At 44.3% G+C, this 13,851-nt stretch overlaps 1 protein-coding gene across 1 annotated transcript in view; it reads left to right on the top strand.

Moving 5' to 3' along the window:
• The first annotated feature begins 367 nt into the window (after positions 1–367).
• Ston2 (stonin 2) overlaps positions 368–13,851 on the top strand; it is a 116,281-nt gene continuing 102,797 nt past the window's right edge. The window contains 1 exon segment of the mRNA XM_048362855.1: positions 368–503. The gene's annotated coding sequence lies outside the window, so the exon portion shown is untranslated.

The following is a 13,851-nucleotide window of genomic DNA, read 5'->3' as shown; positions in this document are numbered from 1 at the left end:
GGAGGTTCCTAACTACCAGCTCTCGGGGAATTCAGGTGGGACTCCGAGGTGATCCCTCATTCCCTGCCACTCCTGTTTTAGCAGTGGTGACGTTCTCCCGCCAGGCCGGTGCAGACAGGGCGACCCCATCCATTTGGCCGCATAAAGATGACCAGATTCTGCCTTGAGCTTTCGAGGCAGGGCGTGCGAGGCTAGAAAACCAGACTAAGGAAGCGCCCCGCCCACCTCCCCGCCCATCAACACGCCCCGCCTCCCGCCCCCTCATCTGTCCAATCGGGGCGCGTCTCGGGCGCGCGCCGCGGCCAATCAGGAACGGCGGGAGCAGCTCTGGGAGCCGGCGGGCGCCGAGCGAGCCCGGAGTCGGGAGCGGACCGCGGCGCTGTGGCCGTGAGGGAGCGCGGCGAGGGCAGCGCGGCGGACTGGGATTACCAGGCCGGACTAGCCGGCGGTGCCCCGGAGGACCTGCCGCCCGACGCTCCGGGACGGTGCGCACGGCGCCGCAGGTAACAGAGCCCGCCCCTCGCGGCGGGGGCCGAGCTCGCCGGGGGCGCGGGGCCCCTCAGGTGGAGTGCGGGCACCGGGGAAGGGGGCCGGGCCGCGGGGTCCTAGCGCCGCGGCGTCGCGGCGCCCATCGCCCCCCCGCCCCGCCTTCCCCAGAGAGCTCGGGGCCCGGTCTCCCGCTGGAGGCGTGGGGGTTCCACCAGCCGCGCGCGCCTGGAGTGGGAGGGTGAGGTGAGACCGCCCCAGGTGAGCGGGCGTGAGCGTGGGGAAGGACACCCACGACCCCCGCGCCGGCACTGCGATCCCCGCGGCTCTGCACAGCAGTTCTGCTCCACCGGCGCCTTCCTCGGGGACTCAGCTCGTCCCCGGCGCCGTCGTCCGCCTGAGTGGGAAGGCGACAACAGGTGTCCCTGGGGTCGGAGCTTCTCACTCCCTCCACCTCGCCCGTGCACGCCGTTCCCCCGCCTTGGCCTCCTGCCCCATCTTCGGGGTGTCCTGAGACAAGGACCCCAGCCTAGACTCTCAGGCGCGCTGCCCGCTGGACAGCGCCCAGCGGCCGCCGGGACCCAGGGCTTTTGGATGGAGTTTCCTGCGCCCGTTGCCAAGCGATTTGCTGGACACCGCCTCTCGCTGGGATGAAGAGTGGAAGATGATGTGTGTGTGTGTGTGTGTGTGTGTGTGTGTGTGTGTGTGTTCTGTCGGTGGGATGAAGAGTGGAAGGTGATTGTGTGTGTGTTCTCTCGCTGGGATGAAGAATGGAAGATGAGTGTGTGTGTGTGTGTGTGTGTGTGTGTGTGTGTGTGTGTTGGTTCCACCCCTACTGAAAAGAGCTGCCTAAGGGCTGTGAGTGAATGATTAACTATGGTCTGTGCAGTTACTGGCCCTTCCCGCTCCCCCCCCTCCCTTCTTCCCCCCCCCCCCTTTCTCCCTCTCTCCTTCATCTCCTTCATGCTCCCTGGGTCTCTCTTAATCTGTAAAGTGGTGATAATTGGCACGTGTTGTTTTGAGGATTCTACAAACCAGAGTCCCCAAAACTTTCGGCATTGGGAAAAGTAGTCTGTAAGTGTTGACTCTTATTATTTATTGTATGAAACGATGTTCATGTAAAGAGTAAATCAGACATGTCCAAACTGGTCCAACAGCCATTTGGAGCTCTCTCTGAACAATTTTCTGCGCTTGAAGGGGGAAAATGCTGTTAATGATACTGGTGTTACTGATCCTTTAGGGAAGGGAGGAGGGAACCTCTCCATTGGAAGAATGATATATACATGGATTCCAACTCCTAACCAAAGCTTTGTAACCCTCATATGAAAAGAATAATGTGGTACTTTGCTGAATACTAATTTTTCTTTTAGTATTACTGAGCCAGGGTATACTTTTAGGTTTGCATACTTTCTACTCTTTCTCTAAACAAGTTAAAAAAGGAAAAGATGAAGAAGAGAGAGAGAGAGAAAAAAAACCTTAACCACAGAACAAAATACTAGCAGCTCATAGAAACCTAAAACTATGTTTGCTACTCTCATGCAGTTAACCCAATGTCTAATTTGGGTAGTCCAGTTAAGTCTTTTGCTGTTTTATCATTTGTCTTTCCTTGTTTAATCTGAAGAATCAAATAAGCATTTTGCTCCAATTAGTTTTGTTGTTGTTGGTTGTAGGGCTTGAACTCAGGGCCTCAGAGCTGTCCCTGAGCTCTTTCACTCAAGGCTAGCACTCTACCACTTTGTGCCACAGCTTTATTTCTAGTTTCCCGGTGGTTAATTGGTTATAAGAGTCTCAGACTTTCCTGCCTGGGGCTGGCTTCGAACTATGATCCTCAAATCTCAGCCTGCCCAGTAGCTAGGATTACAGGTGGGAGCTACCGGTATGTGGCCTCCAATTACATTAAAAGAAAAAGAACACCTAAAATTTCAACATGTAGCAGACTTGGTTCTATTTATGAACCCTCTGCTCCTTGCTTTCTACTCTGTAAATAAGGTTTGCTAGGGCAATATCAGCAGAAATATGCTTGCCTTATCAAGCTGCCTTACTTCTGCAGCATGGGTGGTGGGGACAGGCAGACTGCCCTAGTTCTTCTAGAGTTTTTAGGTGCTTTAGAATAAACATACCCATTTACAGAAAGTGACAAATCTTCCCAGAGGGTCAGAAGCACACTCCCAGTTACAAATCTTGCAAATGTTAAATTTGTGTGATGGTCCTTTCAGTTGTTGAAGGAGGGGAGAGTCTAAAGGAAAGACAGAGGCATGTGGCACAGGGCAGATGGCTGACTTCAGAGCCAGACTCCTACCTAGTAAGAACTTAGGAAACTTCTACAAGTTGCTTCTCTTCTCTTCTGTAAGATGTAGATACATACTATTATTACTACTTTATTACAATAGCAGGAAGGCCCCAGCACTGTTTGGAGGACATAGTTTTAGATCCGTAGCATCTAGAGGAGGCCCTAAAGGTGAGAGTGATTGGTCAGTCCTGGGAAGGATAAAGACTTGATGGAGAGGTTACACTGGAGCTGAGTGTAAGATGAGCCAGTCAGTGTGCAGCCAGGGTGATGTAGGATTGGAAGGAAGGGCAAGTAGAGGCAGAAGACATTTCATGCAGAGAGGAATAATGAGAAGTATTATCATTGTTAGTCTATTCTAAATAACAAATAACCCCTAATCTCAGAGGTTGATAGCAATGTGGATTTTTTCCCTTTCCCACTGATGCTACATATCCTGGTAGATCTTTTGTAACTTAGCATCTCATCTGTCTTTATTTAGGTCCCACTAGCTTAAAAAATACAGTCCCTCTCAGGGACAGTGGCATATATGACAAAGGGAAAGAACAGAACTATGACAAAGTCTGCTAAAAGGTGATATAACCTTTCCTTCACTTTTCTTTTAAGTGTTGACTAAGGTCAGTCACAAGACCCAGCTTGATGTCAGAGGTCTGAGGAAGTAAGTGTAAGCTTCCTGTAGATAGTGGATATGTAGGAAGGTACAGAAGGAAATCAGGTCAGAGAAATGGCCTGAAGCATATAATGGAAGACCATGGGTTTTGTGCCAAGGCTTGGATCTCTGTCCTGTGAGCAGGGCTTAGCCATTGATGAATTTAAAGTGAGTTTGACATGGCCAGAGTTTCAGGCTGAGTACATATCTCTAGGAGCAATGTGGAGAGAAGAATGAACTGATGAGATGAATCGATGAGATAAAAGGCAAGAGATGGTAAAGGCCTGAGCAAATGCAGCAGCCTCAAGTCTCTGACTGTCTTCACATGAGTTGAAATTCCACTAGTAGAAAATTATTCATTTGACAATCAAATGCCTTGTCTTTTTGAGAAATTCTCTCCTAAAACATACTCTCTCATCTTGAAGCTATCTTGTAATACCATCTAAAATAGTGCTTCTCATAATTTAGTTTTCATTTTAAAAATTACCTAGATAGCTTGAGAAAACTGATTTACCCCACCTCGGTCCCACCCTAAACTTTCTGAATCAGTTATTCTAGGTTGGGGCCTGAGATTGAGCATTTCTACCCAGCACCAAATGATGTGGATGCTGCTGGACCAGAGACCACACTTTGACAACCACCAAACTGAAGGGAGAAATGAAAACGTAGTGGAAGGAAGACCTAAATGGAGGTACCCCCAATAGAAGGAAGAAATAGGCTGAAAGGTTCTAACATCCTCCATGTAGCGGTTTTGTAGATGGCTAGTCATGAGTATAAGGTTTGTAAGAGTGACTGCAACTCCAGGCTTTATATTAAATTACAGATGCAATTCTCATAGTGAGAAAATGAGAAAAAGCTCACGTGGCTACTGTATATGTTTTTGGTACACTGGGTATTGTATATATGCCTACCTGATCTAGGGAAGGAAAAGAAAAACGAGGGTATAAGATATCACAAGAAATGTACTCTCTTCCCTGTTATGTAACTGTACCCCGTTTGCACAACACCTTGTCAACAAAAGTTAATTAATAAAAAAAACATGAGAGAAAGCTCAGATTCTGAAGAGCAACAAGCATACAAGTGCTGCCTTGAAGCCGGGCATTGACAGCTCATGCCTGTAATCCTACTCAGGAGGCTGAGATCTGAGGATCATGGTTCAAACCCAGCCTGGGCAGGAAAGTCCGAGAGACTCTTATGGCCAATTAATCACCAGAGAACTGGAAGTGGCACTGTGGTTCAAGTGATAGCCTTGAGCACAAAGAAGCTCAAGGACAGTGCCCTGAGTTCAAGCCCCCCACTGACAGCAACAACAAATGCTACTTTGTCCCCTCCCCCAGTAATTCTGCTCAGCCTTTTCATCCTTCCATCGAGTGCACACTCTTTAGTTCTTGATCTTTCGTTCAGTCCTGTCCATGTATTTCAGTCCTGGTTCCTCATACATCTTGTCATTCCAGGCATAATTTCTTCTGGAACTGAGCTTGCCCACTGGGTAGACACTTGGCTGAATTATAGCATAGTTAGACCCAAAAAATGCTTGCCTCACTTGAGGTCCGCTTTGTGAATAAAGATCTGTACTATGTGGTCAGGCAAATTGCAGTCCACCCTCCCCCAGGATGAATAAGCCCCTGACAACCTCAGATCAAACCTCAAATTGTTTGGCATGTTCTAATAGGTGGAGCAAGTCACAACAACTCCCCCAGCTCTGACTCATCACTTCTGCAGTGACAGAGCTTCAAAAAAATGAATATTAAGGAGAAATCATGATACAGGAACTAAAACACAAAAGAGTTTTCTTTCTTTTTACTATATTTTTCTTTTTTTAAATTAAATTTTATTGACAAGGTGTTGTGCAAAGGGGGTAAAGTTACATAAGAAGGCAGTGAATACATTTCTTGTGATATCTTTCACCCTCATTTTTCTTTCCCTTCCCTAGATCAGGTTTTACTATATTTTTCTTAGTCATGAACATGGGCAAAAGTACAAGGCAAACTCTATGTAGGATCAACAGTACATTTGATCAATAGACTGCATCCAAATGAATGAAATAAATTTAAAATTGGCATTATGCATTTATCTGTCTTTGAAAGAGTAAGGAGAGGGCACAGAAGTGGAGGGACAAGCCTGGCACTGGTGGCTCACACCTATAATCCTAGCTACTTATGAGGCTGAGATCTGAGGATCTCAGTTCAAAGCCAGCCTGGGCAGGAAAGTCCATGAGACTCTTACCTCCAGCTAACCACCAGGAAACTGGAAGTAGCACTGTGGCTCAAAGTGGTAAGAGCACACTCAGGAACAGCACAGGCCCTGAGTTCAAGCCCCACAATAGACAGACAGAGAGAAAGAAATAGAGGGACAAAAAGGTGAACAAATGCAGCAGTGGTACTCACTAAACTATGGTGAAAATGAACTATACAACTTGTGGGTGGGGACAGGAGGGAAAAACTGGGAGAGAGCAAAGGAAGGAGTGACATTATCCAAAAAGAAAGGTATTCTTTACCTCACTTATATAACTAACCCCTGTGTACATCACCTTTATAGTAACAATACAAATTTTAAATAAATAACTGAAAAAGTAAAAATTATCATTAAGAGTAAGGTTAAAGTATTTATTTCAAAGTGAGATGAATGAAAAATGTTCTAGGGATTATACGTAGAAAATTGTACAAACTCACCAGGCACTGGTGGCTCACACCTGTAATTTCAGCTACTAGGAGGCTGAGATCTGAGGATTGCGATTCAAAGCCAGCCTGGGCAGGAAAGTCCATGAGACTTTTTATCTCCAATTAACCACCAGAAAACCAGAAGTGGTGCTTTGACTCAAAGTGGTAGAGTATTAAAAAGACCTCAAGGACAGTGTCCAGTCCCAGAGTTCAAGCCCCATGACTGCAAAAACAAAAAACAAAACAAAACAAAAAAACAAAAAAGAAAGAAAGAGGGGGCTGGGGATATAGCCTAGTGGCAAGAGTGCCTGCGTCGGATACACGAGGCCCTAGGTTCAATTCCCCAGCACCACATATACAGAAAACGGCCAGAAGCGGCGCTGTGGCTCAAGTGGCAGAGTGCTAGCCTTGAGCGGGAAGAAGCCAGGGACAGTGCTCGGGCCCTGAGTCCAAGGCCCAGGACTGGCCAAAAAAAAAAAAAAAAAGAAAAAGAAAGAAAGAAAGAGAAATAAATAAATAAATAAATTTGTGCAATCTGTTGCTGTTATTATTATTATTATTATCATCCAGTCCTGGGGTTGTACTCAGGGCCTAGGTACTGTCCTTGAGATTATTTTTCCAAGGCTGACACTTTATCACTTGAGCCACAGCTCTACTTCTGGTTTGTTTGGTAGTTCAGTGGAAATAAAAGTCTCACAGAATTTCCTGCTCAGCCTCCTGAGTAGCTAGGATTACAGGTGTGAGCTACCGGCACTGGGCTTCTATATTAATTATACATACAATAATAACTATTTATTGTGGTGAGCTCAGACTATAAACTAAAGTGAATAAAATTTGAATCAGCCTTGTTCTAAATGAGACTCGACGGTATAATCACACCTTCAAGTTTGTAAATTTTTGTTTTTGTTTTTGGTCAGTTGTGAGGCTTGAACTCAGGGCCTTGGTGCTATCCCTGAGCTTTTTTCTGCTCAAAGCTAGTGCTCTACCACCTTGAGCCACAGCACCACATCCAGTTTTTTGGTGGTTAATTGGAGATGAGTCTCATGAACTTTTCTGCTCAGGCTGGCCTCAAACCACAATCCTCAGCTCTCAGCCTTCCTGAGTAGTAGCTCAAGTGTATTTTTTAACTGGGAGAAATCTGTAAGATTTGGATACTTCACAGAGCAGTTGAGAAAGCTTGGAACCTTTGTCCAGGAGCTAGGATTCTGAAAAGCAAGCGATTTCCTCTCCTCCTGTAGTCTTGGCCCCAGTACTACCATCTCTTGGTCAGCTCTAAAAGGAACTTAAACAATTCACTCATTTCAGGTTTCTCAGAAAGATAGGATTGAAAATTCATAATCCTTTACAGTTTTCACTTCTTGTATAACAACTGGCCTCCTACTGACCTTAATTTACCTGGGGAGACCAGTGGCCTTACTGACCAGCAAATAGTAGTATCAATGTTCCTATGATGTTTATTTAGTCCCAGTGGGAGATATGAAACTTTTGCCCAGTGAAAGCCTTGGAAAGTGGTTCATGGAAATGGTCAATGTACATTGACTACCTTCTGCGTACAAGACTATTTGGGAGAAATCCAGAGCTTAGTGCACTGACCCAGCCTATATTCTTAGTGACTTAATAATATTTACACAAAATTAATACTAGTGAAACAACAGTGAGACCAACAGTAGGCAAATGATCAAAGAGGATACTGAGCACTGTGATTTCAGACAGAACCCATTCAGGGTTGTGCTGGGCTGGTGCCTGGAAGAGCAATTGCACTGGGCCGGATGTGGAAATAGAATTTCACAGGTAGAAACAGGGAATGGGTCTTGAGTGAACTGTGGCTCTGCATGGTTGTGGTCCTGTTTCAGGTTTACTGTCTAGACTATTGTATCTGGAGTAGAAGAGTCAAGTAGGAAAGGAGAAGGGAAATCTGAGCCAGCTGACTTCTTAAAGTCTTCCTTTCTTGGTTGCCTCCAACCGGAATGGATGTTCTTATGTAGGAGAGCTTACTAACATGTCACAAATGCTGATGGTGTTTTCATAGATGATCACTGGACTGATTTGACCTTTTTTTTTTTTTTTTTTTTTGGCCAGTCCTGAGGCTTGGACTCAGGGCCTGAGCACTGTCCGTGGCTTCTCTTTGCTCAAGGCTAGCACTCTGCCACTTGAGCCACAGCACCACTTCTGGCCATTTTCTGTATATGTGGTGCTGGGGAATTGAACCCAGGGCCTCATGTATATGAGGCAAGCACTCTTGCCACTAGGCCATATCCCCAGCCCTGATTTGACCTTAACATGCTCATTTTATTCATAGGAAAGCACTTTGGGGCTACGGATGTCAAACTTCTTTATAAATACAATCTAATCCTGCCATAAACTCTGTCTTCTGGCAGGTGATCAGTCTTTCCGCACTTCTAAAATGACCTGAAAGGTCAAGTGACTTGCTTAAAGTCACATGAGAATCTCCTGGCACTCTTGCCTCCCCTGACATTTGGTGGTGTCTAGCTTCAGTTGCTTCACACATGCTCCTAAGGATGGTGACACTAGGACCTTAGGGCTCTGTCATCTAGGTAGGTTTCTCCAGCTAACACCATGCCTTCAATGTAACCTCAAAAGCTCTTCATTAATTTTAGATTGAGACAGCTTTTGAAGGTAGCTGCTTGCTTTATTTATTTAATTTATATTTTTAGTGACGTAATTTAAATGAAAACTAATTTTATGTCACTGTTTGCTTTAGAAGCTGAGTATATTTGTCTGTCTTTCTGGGTTTTAGCCATGATTAAATGGATTAGGCTAGGGTGACCCATAAACTGTGGATTAGTTTATCCATGGTTTAAATGTTAACTATTGTTCCAGCCCAGAGCTGTCAAAACTACAGATTTCTTGTATGTTTCTCTACTCTTAGCCAAACATAAAATTTCTCTTTCTCTCCTGTCTCTACATTTCCCTCTTCCTCAGACTTTGAACAGTTGAAGGGTGTCAAAAGTTTGATTATTGAAATGACCAAAATAACTATCAGTAATTATCATTTATTGAGTTTTCCTCTATACCACATTATCTGGCCTTACTTGTCCCTCCATTCAGTAAGGTCAGGAGAAGTACTGTTTTGTAGATGAGCCAGAGTCTAGGGATAAATAATTTGTCAGAGGTTAGAGTCAAGTTAGGCTTTGGATCTACTTCTTTTAATCTCTGAGCTCTGGTAGTTCTTAGTCACTATAGTGTCAGTAAACAAAGGAAAAGAGCTTTAAGTAGTTAACAGGAGCCAAGTGGAGGTGGCTCATGTTTGTTTTCCTAGCTAGCCAGAAGGCTGAAATCTGAGTATCATGGTTAAAAGTCAGCCCAGGCAGATAAATCTGAGTAACCCCTATTTCCAGTTAACCAGCAAAAAGGTAGAAGTGGAGTTTGTCCAGAGGGGTAGAATGCCAGCATTGACTGAAAGAGCCAAGAAAGAGTAAAGCCCTGAGTTCAAACTGAAATACTCAGAGCACAATGTGCATGCTCACACACACACACACACACGCATGCATGCATGCACACGCATGCACACACAGTGTCAGCAGGTATAATATCTCTACCTCTTTGCACACCCTTGGAGATCCCACTGGGAGGAAATCTGCCCTTACATTTGTGGTTCGTTTATACTATCAGCAAGGGACTGAAGCACACTTCCTCCTTCTTTTCCCTGTCTCTTCTTCCTTAGTATTTTTATTATGAAGGAACCCATGAAAGCAGACCAGTTGAAGGGGAAATCTATTTGAGGGAATACAGCATGTCTTTTCAGTCACTCACTCATTGACCTAATTGGCATAGGCGAATAGTGTTGCTGACTCCTCCAGCTGTGCCATCCATCATACTCTGGGCTCTGGAGCTCACAAACTCCACTGTTGGTTGGTTTTAAGTTCCTGATCCCTGAGCAGGCTTTGGGGATGCCATTCCAAAGAGTCAGTTGCTTGCCGTCACATGTCAGCCTCTGGTCTGGGTGACTTGGCTTGTCATGACATAGTGCTCATAGGACCAGGGGCTCTGAGCACCTGCCACTGGTTGCCTGTTCCTACAAAGAGTTACAGAATGTGCATCCATTCAGCTGGGAAGTTTGAAGAGGTAGCCAGGAGCTGCCATAAGAAAGCCAGGCAACAGTGATGGTCCATATGTATTTCTACTTAAAGGAAGAAAACCTACAGGGAGGAAGGAGTATATCACTGGATAGAACTTGGTGAACTGGGGCTGGGAATATGGCCTAGTGGCAAGAGTGCTTGCCTCGTATACATGAGGCCCTGGGTTCAATTCCCCAGCACCACATATACAGAAAATGGCCAGAAGTGGCGCTGTGGTTCAAGTGGTAGACTGCTAGCCTTGAGCGGGAAGAAGCCAGGGACAGTGCTCAGGCCTTGAGTCCAAGCCCAGGACTGGCGAAAAAAAAAAGAAAAGAAAAAAAGAACTTGGTGAACTGGTTAAGTCTGAAACTAGACTGTCCATGTTTGAATTGTGAGGCTTCTGATAAGTTATTTAACCTCCCTTTGGCTTTTTTATCTTCATAAAGGGGATAATGGTAGCACCTGCTTCCTAAATTTGTTATGAGGATTACATGAGTGACTTAATTCAGTGAGCTTTAGATCCATGTTTGGGAGCTAGGAAGGGTTACATAAGGATTCATGGAATAGCACATAAAAGTAAAGTGGTGGGTGAATATCTCCCTGTGTAGATTCTACAGTGGCCAAGATAGGTGAAGTCAATAAAGGTATTCATAATGAGTTACATGCAAATGAAATCTTATTAAGTGCACTGAGGGCAGTGCCCGCTTTAAAGAATCCTATATGATATTTATAAACTACTTATTTGTAAAATGAAGGTGAGAGAAGCACTGGAATGAAAAAAAAAGTGAAACATGGTTGACATGATGTTTTTGGCTAGGGCTTCTGGAGGCAGGACCATATGATCTCAAGTGGGAAAGCTTCTAGAGCTGCATTACTTCTGTGGAGAGACGGCACTTTGATCAGCTTGGGATGTGGAAAATTTAAGTGGATTCTTAGGCATGGACATGAAAACGGTCATCATGAGCATCAAGTGAGAATTCCAGACTAGAAGCATGTTTATAGGGTCCTAACACTGTGAGGAATGGAAGTAATTGAGGAAGGGTCCAAACCAAAGGGCTCTTTCACCTCTAATGAAAAAAATCAAGCCGGATCTAGTTTTCTAGTTTGTTCTTTACTTCACTTATACAGAACATGGACCTCTTGGATGTTGAGTAGTTTGTCTCTCAAGCTGTATTATGTTACAGCTAAGTACATAGGCTATAAAACTAATGAACTAGGATCAGCTACCATTTACTTGCTAGCTTTGAGCCCTTGGGCAGAGACTTGGCCTCTGAGACTCAGTTCCTTCTCTGTGAGCCTGTCTCACAGGTTTGAGCTGTGTAAATTGGGCATTACTGCTGTGAGGCTGCTCTTCCTATTCACACCCACATGTTTGAAGTGAGCAACAGCGACACCTTGCATTGTTAAAGCCCTTCTGAAATGTTTCCTGAACCCCAGTTTAATTTAACCCACATTGCTACTATTTTTCCTCCTTTTAATAAAATTAAAAAGAGAAGTCTAGCAGATAACTGCAATACATTCTGTATGCATGCCATTTACTTACATTTCCTCTATAATTGAAACACTATATCCAAAGATAAGGTCTGGTTGATGTGTATGGGAACCACTACTACATGAATCTCAGGTTGTAAACTGAAACACAGCGAAAAAGGTTGTAAACTGAAACACACTGGCAATGGCAGTGTTTCTACTTAGTGCACTTGCTCTGTGCCACTGTGGGCCAACTAAGAAGGATCTCACTGTCTTTCAAGGGTCTAGTCGATCATTCCTACTGCTCTCTGCTCAAGTTTTATGCTTGGTTGTAACACCTCTTTATTTCATTCAGTAAATAATATTATTCTGAGTTTTTTTAAAAAACGTCTCACAAAGATAAACAAGAATGTGGAGATACTCTGAAGTTGTTACTCCATTCTCTAGTTAGTCTGTCTTCTGTGTTTGCAGATTTATGTGGCTTATGTGCTTTGAATTTGTGGCTTTTCTGTTTTGCAAGTTCCTGTCAGTGAGATATCCACTAAATAAATACTACTATTAGTGGTGGCAGGACAAAAAGTATGAAATAGCATGATTTGTTTTTAAATCACTATGAGAGTTTTTCAGAACCTTTTCCAGATGGACGTGGGTGATGAGGACCGAAAAAAGAAACCATTAGAAAAATTGGAGTGAGAAATTAATAGGAAAGAGCTTCCATGGATTACATTTTTCTTTCTGGTCTGCCAAGTTGAGGAACTAAAGAAAATAGGCATCAATGGTAGGAAATTTCCATCAAGTTGGAAGAAAACAATAGAATAAATCATTTTTCATCACTAATGTACAGGCCTAGGAAAGTCACAAGGTCAGAGGATCCCATCCCATTTGTCTGTGATGACATCCTTTCCTGTCCCCACAAGGAAGGCCTTTCTCTAAACAATAGCCATGTCCCTGAAAAGTTGAAATACATGCAAATGGAGTTTTCTAATAAATCACATCACTTAATTTTTTTAATTAAAAAATTGAGTGTGTGCTAGTGCTGAGGCTTGAACTCAGGACCTGAGTACTGTTCCCTAGATTCTCCCCCCACCCCCCAAGGCTCACACTGTACCATTTGAGCCACAGCTTTATTTACAGCTTTTTGCTTGGTTAACTGAAGATTACTGGTCTGATGGATTTGTCAGGTTGCACTGGTTTTGAATGGGATTCTCAAATCTTAACTTCTTGACAAGCTAGGATTGCAGGTGTGAGCTGCTGGTGTCTGGCAATCATATCACTTTAGAACTATGCTTGTGGTTATACTTTTTTCTCCATGTATTTCAGGTGTTCTTTACTAATAGCATGCTCTTTTACAGTAATATAGAGAGAAATTTAAAATGTAAAAGAAGGAAATTAACTAGGAAATGAGTGATTTGTTGCCATTTAAGGATGGTCTGTTGTTCACGTCTTTCTTTCTTTCTTTCTTTTTTTTTTTTTGCCAGTCCTGGGGCTTAACTCTGGCCTGGTACCATCCCTGGGCTCCTTTTGCTCAAGGCTAGTGCTCTACTACTTGGAGCCACAGCACCACTTCCAGCTTTGTCTGTGATTAATTGGAGATAAGAGTCTCATGGACTTTCCTGCCCTGACTGGGCTGGCTTCAAATTGAGACCCTCAGATCTCAGCCTCCTGCATAGCTGGGATTATAGGCATGGGCCACCAGCATCCGACTTGCTCACATTTTCTAATGTGAGAATCCTTTTTTTTTTTTTAAGAATGAGATGTTGGCAGTATATTTCATATATTGAACTCTAGGTCCTGTTCTACCAAAGAATAGGCAGCTATCACGTCAGCACACATTTATTGGATTCTCTGGCTGTGCCAAGCCCACCAGTGTGTCCTGGTTCATTGGGTCTTTCCCTGGCTGTTGAAGACACCTGTGTTCCCATTCTTCAGTCAGCAGACACAGAAGCTTAGGATGTATCTTGTTTGTGATCAGCTTGGTTACAAAGATAACATCACACCCAGCCTGGGGTCCCCGAGGCTGGTGGGCCTCAGCCTGAGTTTTGGTGTCTGGCTGTGCTGTTTGGGTTTTATGCAGATATTTCTGGGTTGTTGGGGAGGGGGAGGGAGGGGGTAGTTTCTCAGAAAAGGGAAGGAGATAGTCTCCACATTACTGAAAGCGGAAATAAGGAATTACCAGCTCTGGGTCAGTAGCAGCCACAGTGCCTGGCTTCCTTCAGAGCT

This window comes from Perognathus longimembris, chromosome 14, assembly GCF_023159225.1.
Source record: "Perognathus longimembris pacificus isolate PPM17 chromosome 14, ASM2315922v1, whole genome shotgun sequence".
Lineage (NCBI taxonomy): Eukaryota > Metazoa > Chordata > Mammalia > Rodentia > Heteromyidae > Perognathus > Perognathus longimembris.
This window is presented reverse-complemented; position numbering and strand designations above follow the sequence as displayed.